We start from the raw sequence: 21,930 nt of genomic DNA on the forward strand, positions 1-21,930 counted from the left end.
TATATAATGATTCTTGCTTTGTTCTTTTTGCTCAGGATGGCTTTGGTTATTCTGAGGGGTTTTTTGTTTGTTTGTTTGTTTTGTGCTTGGTTCTATTGTGAGGTAGCTAGCATCTCACCAGAGTAAGTTTTCCTGTGCAGGAGGGGATAAGCCATCTGAGTAAACAAAGTCTGAAGTAATTAGTGAAGAAATAAAAGACAGAGTCAGAATTATAATTTTAAGGGAGCATCTGATAGATTCTTCCAGTGCTAGTAGGAGCTGGAACAGAACAGTTAAAAATGGTCTAATTCTTTATTTAAGGAAGATCATCAAAGGCAGGGATAAGGTTTCAGGAGTGGAGTCTTGCTTCATGATGTCTTGCAGTCAACAGGGTGATTGGCATCTTGGTGGATACATTCATCTCTGAGAGGCTGTGTGTCTACAGCAGGTCACCTCATCTCAGGTGCTGTGAGGGACCTGGCAAAGATGAATAGAAATTCACATGTATTCACATGTATTGCCAGAGGAAGTTTCAGATACCAGATTTTCCTATTCACTGGGCATGATGCCAGTTTGGTCCACACATAGTCCATGGATGGCTCTCAGCATGGTTCCATATAAATTTGAATTTTCTCTAATTCCATTAAAAATGCCATTGATATTTTGATAGGATTGGATTTAACCTGTACAATGATTTGTTAGAATGAACATTTTATCTATTAGTTTTTCCCAGACATCAACATGGGTTTATTTTCCAATTTTTATGTCTGCTTCATTTTCTTTCATCATTGTTTTTATTTATTTATTTATGGTACCTGGGATTGAACTCCAGGACACTTAAGCACTGAGCCACATCCCCAGCCCTATTTTGTACTTTATTTAGAGATAGGGTCTCACTAAGTTGCTTAGCACCTCACTTTTGCTGAGGCTGGCTTTGAACTTGTAATCCTTCTGCCTCAGCCTCTAGAGCCACTGGGATTACAGGCATGCACCACCATGCCTGGTGTTTTATAATTTTTATTGCAAAAATTTTCATCTCTTTGGTTAAATTCATTTCTAGTAGTTACATGCTTTGTAACTACAATGAATGTCAGACAACTTGCTATTGTAAACATTGCTGATTTTTTTATTTGTTGATTTTGTGTCCTGCAAATTTGATAAATATGCTTATTCTATTTATATTCTGCATAATAAACTCCTGTTGGAAGAGTAGCTAGCAAAGATTTTCTCCTCTCTTTGTGTTCTTAATTGTTTCCCCTGCTGTGCAGAAGTTTTTTAAATTTGAAGCAATTCCATTTATTGATTATTGGTCTTATATATTGATTTACATTCTCAACCAAAATCAAACAACCCAATCAATAGACAAATTAAAAATTAATTAAAAGATATTTTTCAAAAGAAGAAATGCAAATGGACAAAAACTATATGAAAATAATGTTCAATATCCTTAGCATTTAAGAAAATGCAAATCAAAACTACAGTCCAATTAGAATGATAATCATAAAAAATATAAATAATAATACATGCTGTTGAGGTTGTGAGGAAAAAAGTATAGTTATATATTGTAGACGGGACTGTGAATGAGTACAACCACTTTGGAAATCAGTATGGAGAATCCTCAAAAAGGTGGGAATGGACTCACTCTATTACCAAGCTACTCTACTTAAAATAAGTAAGATCAGCATGTTATAGCAATACATCCATACCAATGTTTATAGCACCACAATTTACAAGCCAAGTTATGGAACCAGTCAAGGTACATGTCAATAGATGAATGGATAAAGAAAAAGTGATCTATCTATCTATCTATCCATCCATCTGTCTATTCACACACACACACACACACACACACACACACACACACACACACATACATAAATACAATTGAGTTTTACTTAACCATAAATGAAAATGAAATTATATCATTTGCTGGTAAATGGGTAGAACTGGAGAACATCTAGCTGAGGGGAAAAAACCAGACTCAGAAAGTTAAGGATCAAAAATTTTCTCTTACATGCAAAATATAGAGAGAAATAAGCAATTAAAGAAGGGAGAATCTCATGAAAATAGAAGGGAGTACAGTGGAATAGAGGAAGGAAAATTAGGAAAGGGGAGGAGGGATGGGAAAGGGGAGTAACAACAGAATAAAATTAATCCAACCATGTCATGTGCACATATGAATATATCAAAATGAATTTCACTTTTATGTATAATTATAATGCACCAATTAAAAATAAATTAAAAAAATAAAATAAATATGCTTATTCTAATAAATTTGAGGAGAAACTTTAGGGTTTTCTATATTTCACAGATTTGTTATCTGCAACAGTAAAAGTCTGACTTATTTTCCAGTTCAGTTCAAATCCTTTTTTTTTTTTTTTTTTTTTTGTACTGGGGATTGAACCTAGGAGCACTTAATCACTGAGCCACATCCCCAGCCTCTTTTTTGTGTTCTTAGAGACAGGATTCTCTAAGTTACTAAGGCTGACTTTTTTTTTTTTTAAGAATCTTTTTCACAGTACCTTTATTTTACTTACTTAATTTTATGTGGTGCTGAGGATCAAACCCAATGTCTCAAATGTTCTAGGATAGCCATCTACCACTGAGCCACAACTCCAGCCCCTGAGGCTGGCTTTGAACTGGAGAACCTCCTGTCTCAGACTCCAGAGCTACTGGGATTACAAGCAAGTGTCACCATGCCCTGCTGGGATCACAGTGATTCTTTTTTCATAGAATTGGTCTGAATTTTTTCTTTTCTAATTTTTGCAATAACTTAAGGACAATTGGCATTAGTTCATCTTCAAATTGTTGAACTCAGCAGGGAAGCAATCAGCAGGGAAGCAATCTGGTCTTGGGCATTTTGCTGATGGTAGTGTGTGTGTGTGTGTTTAAATAACTGATTTAATTTTGTTACTTGTTATTGGTCTTTTTTTGAATGATGCAATTTTGGTAAGCTGCATGTGTCAAGGAATTTGTTCATTACTTCTATAGGGTCAAAACCATTGTCCTGTAATCGTTCATACTAATGTCTAATAATCCTATGTACTTCTGTGGTGTCAGTTTTAATGTATACCTTTTTGTTTCTGATTTTATTATTTAATTGTATTTTTTAATATATACTTACATACACACACATATATACATATATATGTTTCTTTTTTTTTCATCTTATTGTCTATATTCTTGTAGAAGCAGATCTTTTTGTTGCTGTTGTTGACCTTTTAGTTTTTTAAATTTCTATTTCATTATTTCTCCTTTGATACTTATTATTTATTTCCTTCTAATTTTGGGATGGCATTACTTTTTATTAAGATGCAGCACTAGGTTTTTTGTTTGAGAGCTTTTCTTTCTTTGGTGTAGGCATTGATTGCTACAAATTTCCTCTTAGTACTTCATTTGCTTACTTAGATATATTGTGGGCTTTCATATGTTGTGTCTCCATTTTCATTTGTTTAGGATATTTTTTAATTCATCAATTGTTTATTGATTACTCTTGCATTCTAGAAATCTTTACAAAGTTACAAAATAATAAAAATGATGATATTTTGTCTCAATTGTGATAGGATTATAACAAGGTAAGATAACATTGTAATATCCCAAATGTCGTGTTAAATATGACAGAACCAATTTCATCTTGATTTTTCCCCCTTGATTTATTGGTTGCTCAAAACTAAGTTACTTGGGCTGGGGGTATATAGTTCAGTAGTTGAGTGCTTGCCTAAAACATGTGAGGCACTGGGTTCAATCCTCATCACCACATAAAAATAAATAAATAAATGAAATAAGGGTATTGTGTCCACATACAACTAAAAAATTTATTTAAAAAAGTAATTTCCATGTATTAGTAAAATTTCAAAGTTTTTCTTATTATTTGTTTCAAGTTTTATTGCATTATAGTCAGAAAAGGTACTTGACACACTTTCGTTTTTAAAAATTTGTTGCTTTGTGGCCTACCATGTGATCTATCCTAGAGAATATTCCCTGTGCTAATGAGAAGAATGTGTAGATGTGTCTTCCATGCTTTTGTTCTAAGTTTTACTCTATTTTTTCCATGTTGATTTTCTGTCTGGATGATCTCTCCACTCCTAAAAGTGGGAATTAAAGTCCCCAATTTTTATTACATGGAAATCTGCCTCCTTTATGTCAATAATATTTGCTTTATGATTTGAGTAGACCAACACTGTATGTGTGTGTGTGTGTGTGTGTAAACATAGAATGATTTCCTTTTTCTGAATTGACCCTTTATCATTATATAGTGTCTTTTTAAAAATTTAAAGTACATTTCTTCTGATACTGGTATAGCCACTCCTGTTTTTTTTTTTGTTGTTGTTGTTGTTGTTGTTTATTCTATTTACATAGAATATCTTATTCCATTCCTTCACTTTCAGTGTCTTCAAAAGTCAGGTGAGTTCCTTATAAGCAATATGTATCTGGGTCTTCATTTTTATCCACTCAGTATCCACTATATGTGTTTTAATTGGAGAATTAAATCCACTGACACTAAAAAGTAATTATGGATGGATGAGGTCTTACTAAAATCATTTTGTAACTTTTTTCTAATTTTATTATTGTTTCTTTGTTTCTCACTCTTTTTTACTCTAGTTTTGTGATATAATGTTACCCTGGTAGCTTTGTTTCATTATTGTATTTGGTTTGTCTGCCATAGATTTTTTTTTTTTGATTTGTGATTACTATGAAGCTTACAAAATATATTTTCCTTTTTTGACTCTCATTATTTGTTTATTCCATACTTGCAAATTCTAGCAAATATATCTGATAAATTTATAATATATAGTGAATATGTAAAAATTATACATAAATATTTATAAAACAAGAAAGCACTTATAAAACAAATATTTATCACATATATGTACACACATGAATTTATTATAAGCAATTAGGTCATATGGCTATGGGAGCTGAGAACACACAAGATCTTCAGTGGACAACCTATAGACCTAGGAGACCTAATGATTTAATTTCAGTCTGAGTTTGAAGGTGGGACAAGACCAATATCCTAACTCAAAGAAAGGAAGAAGCTAATTTTCCTTTGTTCAACTTTTGTTTATATTTTCATTATAACAAATTATATGAACTGACATCAATTTAAATGTTAAAGAATAGAAACAAGATTTAAAAAATAGAAGACTCCACAATTGCATTCCATTCCCCTCCATCTTTTGAACTTTTAATATTCCATTTTACCTCATTCTATATTGCTCATTTCTTAATAAATTAATGTAGTCATTATTATTTTTAAGTGTTGCATTTTTAATTTTCATACTAAAGATGTAAATGGTTTAAAAACCATGATATAAACCAAAAATATTATAGCATGCTGAATTTATCTATGTACTCTTACCATTGAGTTTTATACCTTCCCATCTTTTCTTCCTACATATTGACACCTTTTTGTCCACTTGGAAATTATCTCTTTTGGTATTTCTTGTAGGACAGGTTTCATGGAGATATATTCTCTCAGCTTTTGTATGTCTGGGATGTCTTTATCTCTTCTTTATTTCTAAATCATAACTTAATAATGTTCTTGGTTGGCAATTTTTTTTCCTTCTGTACTCTGAAAATCTCATGCCATTGTATCCTAGCCTATAGGATTTGTCATGACAAGTATGCTTTCAGGAAAATGGGAACACTCTTGTATATTATCTCTTTCTTTTATTTTGCAGTCTGGAAATTCCTTATCTTTCCCACTTGAGAGTTTGATTATAAGATGTTTTATGGTCGACTGGTTGAGTTAAATCTGACTGGCAACCTTTCTCCTTCCTGTGCCTTGATATTTGTAACTTTCTCTTGGTTTGGGAGATTTTTCTGATATTGTTTCCTTCTATTTATTTTATTTTAGTTAATCTGGATTATTCTCAAAATCTTATTTTGTGAATATATTTTAACTTAGAAAACATCACTTTGTAATTTTTAAATGGTTTTATTAGGGCATTATAGTTGGGTTCATCTTGACATAATCATATATTCACAAATTGTAATTTACTCCATTTTAGCCTCAGTACTTCCTCTTTCCCTCCCCTTCTTCCAACTCCTGTTGCCCTTCCTTTACTGATCTTCTATTAATTTATTATTTTTTGAATAGGTGCTTTATAGATATACATAAAGGTGGTTTTCTAATCAACTTTTTCATTGCTGTGACTAAAAGACATGATAAGAACCATTTTAAGAAGAAAAGGTTTATTCTGGGGCTCATGGTTTCAGAGGTTTCAGTCCATAGACAACCAACTCCATTCCTGTGGGCTCAAGGTGAGGCAGGACATTATTGAAGAAGAGTGTACCAGAGGGAAGCAGCTCACATGAGTCTGTATTTGCCATACAAAATAGATACCCCAAATGAACCACCTCCTCAGAGACACCCTACCTGCCTACAGTTACCACCAAGTTAATTCCACCATGGGATTAATTCATTGATTGTTTTAAGTCTCTCATGACCCATTCATTTTACCTCTAAACTTTTTTGCATTGTCTCACACATGAGCTTTTAGGGCACACCTCACATCCAAACCATAATAGGCTGTGGATATTCACTGTGGTATATTCATATGTGTACATAGCATAATTTGATAAATTTCATTCCATAGTTCCTACTTTTTACCATACCTCTTCCTTCCCCTTAATCTCCCTTTCTCTTCTGATCTCCCTTCTGTTTTCATGGGGCCCCTCTTTTTTTTTTCCACTTTGCTCTAGATTCCATATGAGAGAAAATATTCAACCTTTCACTTCTGAGTCCATTTTTTATTTATTATTTTAAAATATTTTGGTTGTAGATGGACATATTTATTTATTTTTTATGGGATGCTGTAGATGGAACCCCGTGCCTCATAAGTGCTAGACAAGCACTCTACCACTGAGCCACAACCCCAGCTCTTAGTCTTGATTTATTTTGCTTATATTCTTCAGTTCCATCCATTTACCAGCAAAAGTTATAATTTCATGCTTCTTTATAGCTGAGCAAGACTCTATTGTGTATATACACCACATTTTCTTTATCTAGTTATCTGTTGATGGGCACCTGAGCTAGATCCATAATTTGGATATTATGAACTTCATTGCTATAAATATTTCTGAGCCTTTATCACTATAGTATACTGATTTTAGTTCTTTTGAGAAATACTAAGAAGTGGGAGAGCTGGGTTATATAGTGGTTCCCATTCCTAGTTTTTTGAAGAATCTCCACAATGCTTCTCAGAGTGGTTGTACTAATTTGCAGTCCCACCAAACATGTAGGAGTGTAATTTTCCCCCCACAATATCAACCAGCATTTATCATTACTTTTATTCTTGATGATTTCCATTCTTACTGGACGGAGATGAAATCTCAATGTAATTTTAACTTTCCTGACTGGTAAAGAGATTGAACATTTTTTCATATATTTATTGGCCTCTTGTGTTTCTTCTTTTGAGAAAAGTCAATTTAGTTCTTTTACCCATTTATTGATTAGATGTTTTTGGTATTTTTTGAGTTCTTTATACAGTCTGTAAATTAATCCCATATGGATGAGTAACTGGCAAAGATGTGTCCTATTCTGTAGGAACTCTCTTCATGTTCTTCATCATTTTCTGTGCTATGTAGAAGATTTTTTTAAATTTTATGCCTTCTCCACTATGATTCATGGTTTTATTTCTTGAGCTTTAGGTATCTTGTTAAGGAAGTTTGTGCCTATATCAATATGGGAATGTTGAGCCTATGTTTCTTCTAATAGTTGCAAAGTTTCTGGTCTAATTTTTATGTCTTTGATTCATTTTGATCTGATTTTAGAGTAAGGTGAGAGAGATCTAGTTTCATTCTTTTTAAAAAATATATTTATTTTTTAGTTGTAGTTGTTCATAATACCTTTATTTTATTTTATTCTCTGTGTGTGTGTGTGTGTGTGTTTGTGTTTGTGTGTGTGTGTTGCTGAGGATTGAACCCAGGGCCTCGTATGTGGTAGGTGAGCACTCTACCACTGAGCCACCAGTTTTATTCTTTAACATATAGATATCCAGTTTTATCTGCACCATTTGTTTAAAAAGCGATCTGTTCTCCAACATATATTTAATATGTCTTTGTCCACTATCAGATGACTATGTGTATGTAGGTTTGCCTCTGTCTTCTAGTCTATTGGTCTTTATGTCCCTGTTAACATTAATACCATGGTGTTCTTATTATTATAGCTCTGTAGTATAATTTGAGATAAGCTATTGTGATGCTTTCAGCATTGTTCTTCTTGCTCAGAATTGCCTCAGCTACTCTGGCTCTCTAATTTTTCAAAATGAATTTTAGAAGTTTTTTTTTTCTTTCTAGTTCTGTGTAGTATGTCATTGATATTTTGATGGTGATTTCATTGAATCTGCATAATGCTTTTGGTAGTGTGGCTATTTTGACAATGTTAATTCTGCCTACCCAAAGACATCTTTCCATCTTCTAACTTCTTCAATTTCTTTCTTTAATGCTCTATAGTTTTCATTCTAGAGGTCTTTTATCTGCATGGTTAGACTTATTCCTACGTATTTGATTTCATTTTTTTGAGGTGATTGTGAATGGGATAGTTTTTCTGACTTTGTTTTTTGTCAGCAGGTTCATCATTAGAGTATAGGAAAGCTATTCATTTTTGTATGTTGGTGTTGGATCTTGCTGCTTTGCTGAATTTGTTTATCAGTTCTAGAAGTCTTCTGGTGGAACTATTGGGTTTTCTAGATATAGGATCATGTCTTCAGCACACTGAAATAATTTAACTTCATCTTTTTGTATTTGTATCCCTTGAATTTTCTTCTTTCCTCTGACTGCTCTGGATAGTTTCAGGAACTATTGAAGAGGAGTCAAGCTTTCTATCCCTTTGGCATTCTTAAGTCCTTGTACTTTGTTATTTGAACATTGTCTCAAATTTCCCATAAAATTTCTTCATTCATTTTCATAACTCATACTGACACTCTGTCATGATCCTTTGACTCACTATTCTTGCATCATACATAACTAATTGTAAGGAGATTATTTAAGGGCATATCATGAAGGGTCTGGAAAACTTGTGTGCATTTAAAAGTTTTCAAATTAGAATTGTTAAAAGTGTGGTTTTAAATATAGTATCTACCTTGTATCATTACATCAAACTCAATTTTTGTGCCTAAATACAGTCCTTATGTTTAACATTAAGGCATTCTAGTGTTTATTCTTCTTACTTTCTATAATTTGAGCACAGAAAGGCTTTGCTTAAAATATTTTTATTGTCTAGATTTGAGGCTGAAGATTAATTTGAATGACAAATAGTTTCAACCCAGAATATAATTTGTCCATTTAATTAATTCCTTCAGCCTAGACCTTCACTACATTAAATAAATGCTAGTGGACTGAAGATTAATTATGTTCCAATGGTGACTTATTGACTTGTAAAGAGTAGCTTAGAAATCGAGAGATTTGAACTCAATAAAATACTTGCTGTATGCTCTATACTGATATTTTTTATACAAGTTACTTAGGCATCTGTTGACTTGCAGATCCTATATCAGTCAAACCGTAGCAGGACCTGAGATTCTGCATAGATATCTAATAAAATCCAAAGTGTTGATGATGCCACTGTTTCTAAGTCACATATCAAATGGTAAAGTTCTGTATAATTCGTATATTCCTTTGAGAAGTTTTTGATTGTGACAGTGTTTGATTATTATATAGAATTAAGAATGGTCAAAGTTTCCTGACTTAGGTTTTTACACCTATACAATCCCAGAGTGGAAAAAAATTCTGCTATGTATATTCCTTAGAAATTTCAACCACCCTCTCCTCTTTAATAATTGTTTCTAAATAGAATATTTGAGGGGAAGCCATTTCCTATTTCTGACCTCATTCTCTATTTTCTGGTGAGAAGAATGATAACTTTATAGAGGTAGATGTATTAGATCTTTAGTAAGTATTTTTCAAACTGTAAAATAATAACTTACATGTAATTTGACTTATCCCTTACTTTTTCCTCTTTAGGCTAAAATATCTTAGAATATAATCATTGCAATATTTCCCCCTATACTCTGTTCCCGGGCTTTTGATTCTATGTCATTCCTGACTCTTTTCTATACTATACCATGAGTCAGAGTATTGACAAGGTCATTTAAATATTTTTCTAAATGTCTGAAGTAATCCTTATTTTACTAAAACTCCAATTCCTTCTACCAGTTTGGCCCTTATGGACATAATTCTATTAGCAGAGTATATTCTATTTTAAGGAACTACCTTATCTTTAAGCCCAATTATGTCACTTTTTGAAGACATAGTGAGTCAGGATTCTTGGCTGTGGTCAACAAACCCTGACTGCTTACCAAAAGGGAAAAGGTTAGGTTTAATGAAAATGTTTTAGTAACTCAGACTCTGAGGAAGAGGAACAGTTTGGCCAACATAAATCTGCCTGACTTTTAACTATCCCCATAACTTTATGTCACCTCTTGAATTAAATCTCCCAATTGGCAGATGTAAGTGACATGTGCCTTTCTCAGTGCACCACAGTAATGAAAGTAACTGTGGTTATAGATGCTGCAACCTCTAAGTCTACCTCTAGCAGGGAAAGTGCCCCCTATAGAGAAGTTAAGATGTTCATAGAAGGAGGGGGGAGTACACTTGGTGTTGGCAAAAAATAATTTAAAAAATTAAAATTAAAAAGTGCATAAAGGTCCATTATCCTCGGAGTAGACAGAATGTGACAGTCCAACCCTGCCTTAGCTCTTAGGGTATCTTGGCTTTCCTTTCCACACTGGGAAACGTGATATACAGCACTGGCCTAGCATAGTTCAGGTTATTATTTCTCAAGGTAACACCTACCCTGAAGCTAAAACATGAAAATGAGCAGCTCAGATTTAAAAAGAAGCCACAATCTACTTAGCTTTCCTAAGACTCATTCACTAAAGAAGGTGATAATCTTCCTATCAACCTTTTTTAAGTCAAAGAATAGGTTTATCTTTGGAGAGAAATGGAGTTGACTCAATGCTTAATTAAAATGAGCTATTCTCAGGCCAGTGTCACTTGTAGTTGAGGGGAATAGGAAGGAGAATCTTATGGTGATTTTTAGAAACAACCCAAATATCTATCAAAGTACGTTGAATTAATTTGAAATATGAGCTCTTCTTCTGGCATCTTGCAGTGAGCTTGTCAAACTTGAAATTAAAGTTATAGTCCTCCTGAAGATTCCCTTGCTTTAGACACAAGCCCTCAAATGTAGGGGTCTTTAAGCCATCTAAAATGATAGCTACAGATTCAGGAGTTCCCACTACCTCCTCAGCTTTAATAGCTTGCTGGAGTATCTCAGAGCACTCAAGAAAACATTATGTTATCTATAGGCTTTTTACTGCAAAAAGATATCAATTAAAATTGGACAAAGTGAGAGACACAGTAGGTGAGGACTTCATACATACATGAAGCTTCCTTGTGCTCAGAAAGCATTATTCTTCTAATGAATAACAATGCTGGAAGTGTTGCAGTCCAGGAAAACTCACTCAAACTTCAATGTCCAGGGTTCTCATTGAGTGTCTTTAACAGTTGATTGAATTAGGATATGATACACTGCTTCTTCAAGTTTAAATGAACTCTTATCTCCAGCTCTCTTCTTATCACTAGAAATTGAGATATCATGGCCCAAAGTCTTAATTATTTAACCACTTGGTTGGCCTTTCTGGAATGCCTATTCCCTTACCCTGAATCATCCATAACTAACAATAATCATGTTAGTATAACTATGGACCTATCCCCCATGCCAACTCATTAACATGAATTATCAGATCTAGAATTATCAGATCAAATCACTCAGAAAATTTCAATGTTTTATAGACTACTTGCCATGAACCATGGGAAAAGGCCAGCCAAGTCCATTATTTTAACATTATACATATCTATAATCATACACACACACACACACACACACACACACACACACACACACACACATATATATATATATATATATATATATATATAAAATTTAAAAATTTTAATATTCTTAGCACTTGCATCATCTAAACTGTATCTCAAATGTTCTGGAAGGAAAAGAACTGCAGCAGTGTAATTAAATTGATCTCTGGGATTTCTGCACAGAAGCATATATTAATAATGAGCCACATGTTCAACATCTTTCAGTAATAGAGGAAAACTAATAAGATTACCAAAAAATTACTCTGTATTACATAATTGAACAAAAATATTATGCTTTTTAGTTTTCTGCAAAATGAAAAGATGAGTGGGAAATGATACACTGCTTCTTCAAGTTTAAATGGTGAGGAACCAACATGGACTATAGTAATTTAATGAGGAAGTAAAATCTAGAAACTAGCATCTTAGACAAGACTTGTTAACAGAAGATTTTCAAGTTCCATGATCAAAGTGCCTCTAGTAACAAAATCATCAGGTAAAGACAGAAATTTTAGTCTACTGGCATAACAGCAAATATGTTAATCCTTTAAATGTTTTTAACCTAAATTTAACTCTATAAGTGGTAGTGTTTGTTGTCTTCCAAAATAAATGTTTAATTTTCAAATTAATATTATAAACCTAGTGCTGAATTATTGAATCTGAGGATTATGTGAGTTCAGAAAAGATATGCTCATTTTGTTCCAAAAGCACAATGTCTCATAGAGGTATCTCATACATAAAATTTGAGCAAAACAGCAAATGGATTATTTGGACATTTTATCATCTCAATTATTCAAAACAGCTAAAGATCCATTTTTCTTTATAATACATGAAAGGTATTTTATATTTCAACTTATTTATATGGGTTTGGATAACATCTTTGTCATAAATCATTTTTATTGAAACACATGATTTCCTGTCTCAGACACATACAGAATATGAGAAAAAATAAATAATTGAGAATAGTTTTATTTGTAGATTATTTGACTAAGTTACTGGCTTCTCCTAAATTTTACCAGAGTATTTGTATAAGCCAATTTAAGTAATATTACTAACATTTTCTTTGCCTTAAAAATACTCAGTAAATCTGTAACTGACATCTTCTGAGTTCTCTTTCCTTATTCTTTCTCTGCCTTATAGTCCTTTATTCCTTGCTCCTTCCTTCAAAAAGAATGAAGTCACCTTAGTGCCTTGCACATAGTGAATTCTTAACTGAGTCTCTGGTTATTGCTGTTACCCAGAAGTCATTAAAAACATGTGACCTCAGTGTCTTATTTGTTACAGAAGAGTATTCCCAAGCAGATCTGTGAAGTGGGTGAAGGTTGACATTTGTGTTCTGTAGTCCATCCACAAACTATGCTTGGTTCTCTAAAAGTTCCTTCTGCCACACAGCTGGGATTTCCTTGCTCCTTTTTCTCCATGTGGAAGAACATGGCAAAGAACCTACCCCGCATTTTATCCTCTGAGGGAGAAGGTGGTTTAAACAGGAAGCTGCTAGAGAAATGCTCACTGAAAAAAATGCACATTATGGACTCTGAGTAGCAAAGCAAGTCACCACCAACCGAGCTGGTGAATACTGGATCTCACTAAAACCAACCAAGTTGATGCATGGCTATTAGTCTTGATATTTATAAGAATTACTATTAAGTTATTACTATTTAGTGGTTTCTGCTTCCTCCTCTGTAAAAATTCACATAAAAATTAGTTTGGATTTACAGAAGAAAAAATAATAAGTTCTAGTGTAGAAGTAAAAAGAAATAATGAGATTTCTTTCAAAACCCAAAACACAATTATCAAAAAGTAGTCCTTGGCTAAATGCCACAGCCCTAGACCCAGAGAACAATAACTATAATTATTCTATTTCAGCAAAGAAACTAAGCATTTTTTCACTTTTGATGGTTTTCACTAAATTCATAAGAAAAGACCAATATTTTTGGAGTTTCATTCAGAAAAGAAATTACTATATTCCATCTTTAATATCAACCAGAAAGATTTATTTTACTTTTGTGTTGAAAATAAGATTTCAGGAAATGTCTGTGAAGGTTTTGGGCCTGTAATCCTTACATTTTAAAGTAGTTTGTTGAGCTTCTAGGCTTACCAGGAGAATCAAAACATACTTTATTATAGGGAATTCCAAATCGACCTTAAAAATAAATAACTAGAATATGTACCTATAACATGCTCTAATATTTATGGGAATCAATTTATCTACACAGTTATTGCCCAAGGACTTGATTTATTGATATACATCTGTCAGATAATTAGAAAGAAACTCTTTTCATGTAACTAAACAACTGAGAAAAGTGTCAATAGCTGACTGAGGGCACACAGCAGGACTCATAAACTCTATTTACCAGTAATGTTTATGTTCTTATACTTTATGGTACCCTGGGAAAATTCACAGTTGTGGAAAATGTGATAAATACATCATAAGATTGCATGGAGCCCTTGATTTCAGAGTTCCATGGTATCTGTCACCAGCTCACACATACATCAGATGTCCTGTCAACTCTGTCTTGAGATCAAGATGTAGACAAAGAAATGTTTCAGAATTTGGAAACCTTCTCAGAAAAAAAAAAAACAAAAACATGTTCATATGAATTCAAGTTAACTGAAAGTGTAGCAGGGCAGCATTAAAGAAAAAGAAGTATAATTATTTATGAAGAAACTACACTGTAGTGGAACATTAAGGGGCCACTTGTATTTAATATATGGATGTATGTTTAACAGTTCATACGTGCACAGTACTCACGATCATACCAACAAAAATGAGAGAAATTGTCACTGACCCCTTAGGAGGAAGCTCTCCTACAGATCTCATAGGAAAACTGCACTGACAGACAAAGCAAAGTGTCGTGAAAATAGAAACCGCAGGAAGCAGCAACCAACTCTAGGTCTGAGGGAACAAAGAAAAGATGTAGGAATTTTGAAAACCTAGATGTTTGGTGGAAGAACCCTGTGGACGTCAGGCTTCCAAACACCACCAGCTAGTACTGGCACCTCTAAGGGGACACCATGTGGCTGAGTCTTTAAAGTGGTGGGAAACTGCCAGGTAAAGACAGTGGCTGGAGAGATGCTCACTAGCCCTGGGAAGAACAGAGATGGTCAGCAGGAAGCCGGCATGTACAAATCTATCCTTTATCCTCCAGCCTCCTGGGACTCCCTCCAGTGCCCCTTACATGTTGTTTAACAAATGAAAGAGCAGCAAACTGAGTTCCGGAAACCCAAAACAGAGAAGAAGGGATATGAGATTGAGAGACTACATCTTTACAACTGGCACAGTGTCTTTTAACATGGTAAGGTCCTAGGGAGGTCCTAACTTAGGTCTCCTATATTAAAATGTAAATCAATGTGCTCTGATCCATTTCTGCAAGAAGAAGCAAAGATCCTCTTTAATATCATCACTCTAGTCCCTGAAAGTGTTTAAGTTTTTGTTGACATCTTCCTTGACATTCTGTGTCACTTACAGAGCATATGTTATGTTCCTAACAAACATTAGTTGAATGAATGAATGAATCTGTAAAAGTGTATTTTCAGCATAACTCCTGATTCCTTAATGTCTTTAAACAATGAGCTTTTCATCCCCTTATTACTGAGCTATAATATACATATTTATGTTATAAAACTATAGCACTATAGAAATATGAATCCAAAAACTCCACTAAGACAATTAATGTAGATTTTGCTTATTTATTTCCCTCTTAAAATACATGAGACCATGAGCAAAGAAATTAAATTTTCTCCTTTGGTTTTCTCTTAGGTTCAATCTACCTTTCTGAAACCCCTTCAGCTTTCATTTGAAAAATAAAAAAGATTCTTTTCTTCTCTTATTTCAGCCCTCTATGCCTTCATTCGCCTTAATATTCCTTGGTCTTCAAGGCTTTGTAGGTATTAGGTGCTCAACTATTTGCAGTAAAAAAAAAAAAAAAACAACTATTTCAGAAGCTGTCCCATTAGAGTATCATTGAAAAAGTAAGATCCAAGGTTTACAAAATGGATTCACTTTCCATAGTTATGTATTTAATTTTCTATTTAATTTATAATATTCATTGTGTTAACACTGAATATTTATTCTTTTCCAAAAACAGATGACACAAACTTGAATATGAAATAAGAAAAGAGAACAGATACATTGAAACAATTACCTTATTCTCAAACAAAAATGTTGAGTGATGTAAAACTTATTTTTTCATGGCAGTTTCCAAGTCTTTCTCAATATGTTTGAGGATGTAATTTGGTAGACACATTAAGAAATAATTTTACAGAAGTTTTCTCTAAAAATTGGAAAAACAATCCATATCTGAAAAAATATGCATAAACACATATGTACAAAACATTTTAATGTATTATGTGGTCAACCTAATATTTAATCCATCATCCATTCCACTTTACAAAACATGTTATCCTATTTTCTTGACATTAATTGCATTATGAAGATATTATGGAGAGGTGTATTTATCATTTGATTATGGGTTTTTGTGGTTCTCAGAATGTTATTGTCCAATAAAGAACAATCTCCACTCACCAGGCTGTTTATAATTGTAGGAAAAAATGAAAGACTCTTGCTGTATACTCCTATGGTCAGTCCCTTGATTTTCCACATAAAGTAGGTCTACATTATACCAGGCCCTTACAATTAAATTAATAGTGTAGTTTAAAATCTAAAACTAGTTCTAAATCAATGATGCCTGTACATAGTGGGACTTAGTAGCAACCCTGGTCCTAACCCATTAGATGCCAGTTGCACATCCCCTTAAAATTTTACAATAAAAATATTTCCTAAGGAGCAAAATTGCCCTCAATTAGGACCAATGCCTTAGACATTGATTATATCCCTTCCATTCTTTCTGTTTTTCTTGTCTCCCCTTTTGGAGCCCATTATCATATATAGAGATAGATAATTATCTTTCTGAATTATTTATTAGGCTCCAATCCTGGAAGACTGACCCAGGGTTAATCACAAGACAAGACATAGTTTAGAAACAGACAGCTCTTGCTGGAAATTATGATTGCATGGTAATTTCAATTATACTGTCCTTTTATGAGACTGATACAAGGGATACACTATAGTATTACAAACATCTAATACTGAAAGCTGTTCATTCTGAATTTGGTAATATGGTAGATGAAATAATTTAGAAGATTTAATGTGAACTTTCATCATAATATTTTATTTTTGGAAAATTAGTATTATGTTAATGATTAAAAGTATTTATCATGTTTACTAGAGCTGATTTAATAATATGATTATCAACATTAAAAAACTGATAAGAACACCTTCATTAATTTCAACTCAATATTGTTAAATGTCAGATAGAATATATAGACCCCTCCTTTAAATATTTGGATTATATCTTCAGTTATGGTAAGTATAAATTCTTAGAAATTAATTACATATGCTATTGCTGCAAAGGATATAAAAACACTGTGATATCTGCATTTTGAGTGCAAAAAACGAATTACTGCAGAAATGATAATGAGACCCACAAAACCCTGATGTACTTTCAAAACTATGCTCAGGACAACCACCCTCCTCTGAGCTAGAGTCCTCGGAGAGACTATGAGAAGTATTAATGAACACCCGGATCCAGTTATTTATTAACAACATATCTAACACTGTAGATCATCATAATCCAAATTATGACTAATAAATGAGAAAATAATTGAGTAAGAAGAGATAAGCTGTTATCATAACCAGAAAAAGAAAATTTAATCTAGGAGAAGAAATGAGGAAATTTATTACTACAATTATAATTAGTACTATTATATTAAAAAGATACATGATCTTTAATAACCAGATGCTCATTAATCCTCATATATTAGGTAACTGGTGATACAATCAAAATTGTTACCCAACTTTAAAAATGGAATCTTTAGATCTTTTGTCAGTGTATAAGACAAAATAAATTTGAACTCTAAAATCAATAAAGACTTGAGGTCTCCAGTGGAAAAGAAATGAACAAATTTTATGAAAGGTAACTTAAATTAGTATGGGTAAATTGTGGTTTTTTTGCTTTTATCTGTCTTCATAATTAAAGATTTTTTTATAAAGGCCTATATTTTTCAAGGAGTAACCTGATTTATAAATCAGGAAAATATGGTAGATAGGATGAAGGTGGAATTCACCAAGGCATAAGAAAGTACATAATGTATTGTCAAGAGTATTTAAAAAACATATTAGTCAAGTATATATATCATTATATATTTTCTAAACCTATTAAATGTACTACATCAAAAGTGACCCTTAATATAAACTATGGACTTTTGGTAATGATGATGTGTCCTTGTAGGTCCATCAATGATAACAAACTCTGCTTGGGGTGTTGATAATGGTGAGGTTGAAAGTGCTATGCATGTTTGGGCACAGGGTATTTTAGTCAGCTTTTTCACCACTGTGACGAAAAGATCTGACAAGAACAATTTAAGAGGAGGAAAAGTTAATTTTGGATTCAGATGTCTCGGTCCATAGACAGCCAGTTCTGTTGCTTCTGGAACCAGAGTGAGGCAGAACATCATGGCTTAAGAGTGTGGGGTGGCAAGTGACTCAGAACATGGCCACCAGGAAGAAGAGAGAGTGCTGTGCTCATCAGGAACAAAACATATATCCCAAAGGCATGGCCCAATAACCCAAGTCCTATGGCCACACCCTACCTCATTACAGTTACCACTCAGTTAATCCATTTAAATGAATTAATGTACCGATTAGGTTAAGAGTCTTATGACCCAATAGTTTTATCTCCAAATTTTCTCACATTATCTAATCCATGAACTTTTGGACACCTCATATCTAAACCATAACAGGGAATATATGGGAAATCTCTATCTTCCTTTTAACTTTGTTGTGAACCCAAACGTATTATTTTAAAAAATGGTTTCTAAAAATGCATACAATGGTTCATGCAGCTACTAATTTACATGTAAGTAAAGATTCTGTTTAATCAATTAATTAATTGATATTAATCTGAGGAAATCTAAGAATGGTATATGACATGACACTGTACCTTATCATGTCTTATTGAACATTTATATCAATAACTTAGATGAGACAAATATTAGGGTCATGCTTTACAAATACATCAATGATATGAAACCAAAAATGGGCATCAAACACAGTGATGTCAAAATCTTAATCTAAGAGGATACAAGAAAATATACAATAAGAAAAATCTAATAATACGAAGCAGGACAGGGATTACTGAAGTAAAATCCAAAGACATAAATTGAATCTGAGGAAAATGGAGATAATAGGTTTAGAGGCAGATTTTGTGGAATAGAATTATAGAATTAGTTGAGTGCAGAGTTAGTAAATCTCAACTATGTGATTTTTATTGCTAAAGAAATAATGTGATCTGAAGCTATATTCATTAATTTCTACTTTTCTTAATATTTTGAATGACATAACAAAAATATTTCACTCTGATGTTAAAGGCCTTCCAAGGATAATTTTGAAAGCTGAGAAATAGGAATTTCCTGTTGACTTATTTGGTCAATGGAAATACATAATTCCTAGAAACACACTTGCTGCCCTCAGATATTTGAGTATATAATATGTGGAAAAGGAATTTGATTTATTTTGTATACATAAGTTTCAGAGTTAGGCCTGCTTGCTACAAGTTATTCCATCTAATTGCTGTCCAATTTCCTGCCTAGACTTCCCAAGCAAATGAAAATGTATACAAATACTAGCATGAAATTGGTACAACTCTTTTATTTTAGGTTCCTTCAAAAAATTATCACCTTATAGAGAAAACCTGTAATAGTGAGACCGGTTTATATTATTTACTGAACTTTCTTCTACCTTTAACTCTATGTACAAAAATCTGTTAGACAATAAACTATTAACTCAATGGAAAATGCTAGTAAATACTATTAACACAGCAATTATACACAGAGATTGTGAGAAGTTTTAGAATGAAGGATAGAATACTGATGAATTGGACAACAGATTCCACTGGCAATTAGGCTTCCCCTTTTATTTTAGTTTTTCTTTAATAATTTGATATAATTTTGGAAAGATTAGATAGATGTTCTTCCTCTTTAATAGATAAAGGAAAACACCATTTCCTCACAAGTGTATGGCATTGTTTTGTTAAGGAATGGCCTTGTCAGAAAACTCATATTGCCTATGTTAAAAATAGGCAGGGATTAGACCTTTACATTAAACATTCTAGAGTTGATGGCATTATTTGAGATAGATAACCTCTCAGCTTTAACTGCTTTATAGCTCATAATTCTATATGACAAATCTCCATACTGTCACTTAAGTATGCATGTAGAAAGCAGTCTTTTCATTTTTTTATCATGCCAAGAACATAAGATCTAACCTCTTAGCAAGTTTAAGTGTACAATATGTTATTTGATTGCAAATAAATGTGGTGCTGTAGATATCTAGTATATTCATCTTATTTAATTGAAACTTTATGCTCATTGATTAATAACACCCCCATTTTACACCCCCAACCCTCATATTCCCAGTTCAGGTTTTAATTTTATGAATTTGATAATTTTAGGAAAAACTGAAATTTAATCATTCTTCCTTTCCTGGTCTGATAATGAAGCTTTCCTTGGTTGTTTATATTCAAGAGAGATTGATTTATATTCTCCTGATTTCTTATATTCTATGGTATTCATTTGTAAAACAAATTACAAGTTCTTCCAGGGAAAGGCTGAATTAACTTCTTCAATTCATCTTTGTTTCACCATGTTGTTATTGAAAAGATATTCATTGTATATTTAAGCAGTGCCTTAAATAATGTCAAGAAAAATGTTTAAAATATAATATTAGGTGGGAATTTAAGTTTTATTTCCCCCCCTCCAAAAAGCAATTTATTGCCTAACAAAACCAGTAAGAAGAAACAATAAATTAACCAAATTTAAAACTAGTTAATTTTTTTTGGTTTTCAAGGAAGAATGACATCAAGAAATTGCTCAAAATACATCTACCAGAAATTCACCATATATCTGAAGTACATTCAACTCCCTCCTGGTACACCTGGATTTTTTTTTTTTTTTGTGCTGAGCTTTAAGATGAAAACTAGAAAGGGAAGAAGTCCACAATTACTTTTCTTAGCCAGACCCCATCAACACTGAGTACCACTTTCTGTTGTAGCTGCTACCAAATAGGTATATACAGGAGTACTCAACAGAAATTTATTTTTTTTTCATCTGGAGTTTAGAGAAACATACAATAGAGCAACAAATGATAAATGCCATAATTGCTTAGGGGTATTAGCATTCTTAGGGTGACAGATCAAATCTGAAGGTTAAAATAAACTAAGCAAGCATTTGTTCTTTTAAAGAGCATGAATCAAGTAATTGCTTACATTTTTCAGAGTTCAGTGGAAAGTCAACTGTTAGAACAAAGTGATTTCAGCTTTGTCACTGAACAATAAATGTGCTCAATGAAGCTTGACTGGTTTTCTGTTATTCTTTTCTGGGCCACCCAGTGTAAAACAATGATGAACTTCATGGCACAAGTGGTGTTTGGGCACTAAGTTGGTACTGTTGCAAAGAGGATTTATTTGTCTACTTCAGCCAAAATCATTATTAAATGGCTGTTCTTTTCATTAACCAACAATGTTCCAGTCAAAAGATATGTTGTAGACAAATCCCCACCACTTTCAAGTTAGAGTTCACTGAAAATAACACTAGTCCCTCCATGCCACACCTACTAAGATATGGATGATGGTGTTTGTGTCATCTGTCTCACAGGATGTCTGTGTAGAAAATGTTCAATCACAAATGAAACTGGAAAAATCAGCAAATCATAATTGTTAATATTAATAATTGTATTCTCTAAAAAATATTCTTGGAGAAAGAGCCACAAGTAGAAAGGGATAATATCGACTTGAATTCTTATTGTGAATCATGATTATCTGTGAATATCACTGGGATAAACCATTGCACAGCACTTTCCTACTTCCATGAATTTTCAAGGGAAATGGCAATTTTATTTTAGAATCGGTTATATTGAAAAATTCAGGTTATATACCACTGTGTTAATGATGGATTTGGTAGTGCCTTTGTGGGTGTATTCCTTACCTGCATGCTCAGTGCTGATTTAAGAAAGAA

General features: G+C 32.9%; 1 long non-coding RNA gene across 1 annotated transcript in view; it reads right to left on the reverse strand.

The window, feature by feature from the left end:
• Nucleotides 1-277: 277 nt before the first annotated feature.
• The window catches only part of LOC110598429 (uncharacterized), a 131,226-nt gene continuing 109,573 nt past the window's right edge, over nucleotides 278-21,930 (reverse strand). The window contains exon 6 of the long non-coding RNA XR_013437102.1: nucleotides 278-456. This is a non-coding gene — a long non-coding RNA (uncharacterized LOC110598429). The remainder of the gene's footprint in view (nucleotides 457-21,930) is intronic.

The sequence above is a fragment of the Ictidomys tridecemlineatus genome, chromosome 1, assembly GCF_052094955.1.
Source record: "Ictidomys tridecemlineatus isolate mIctTri1 chromosome 1, mIctTri1.hap1, whole genome shotgun sequence".
Classification (NCBI taxonomy): domain Eukaryota; kingdom Metazoa; phylum Chordata; class Mammalia; order Rodentia; family Sciuridae; genus Ictidomys; species Ictidomys tridecemlineatus.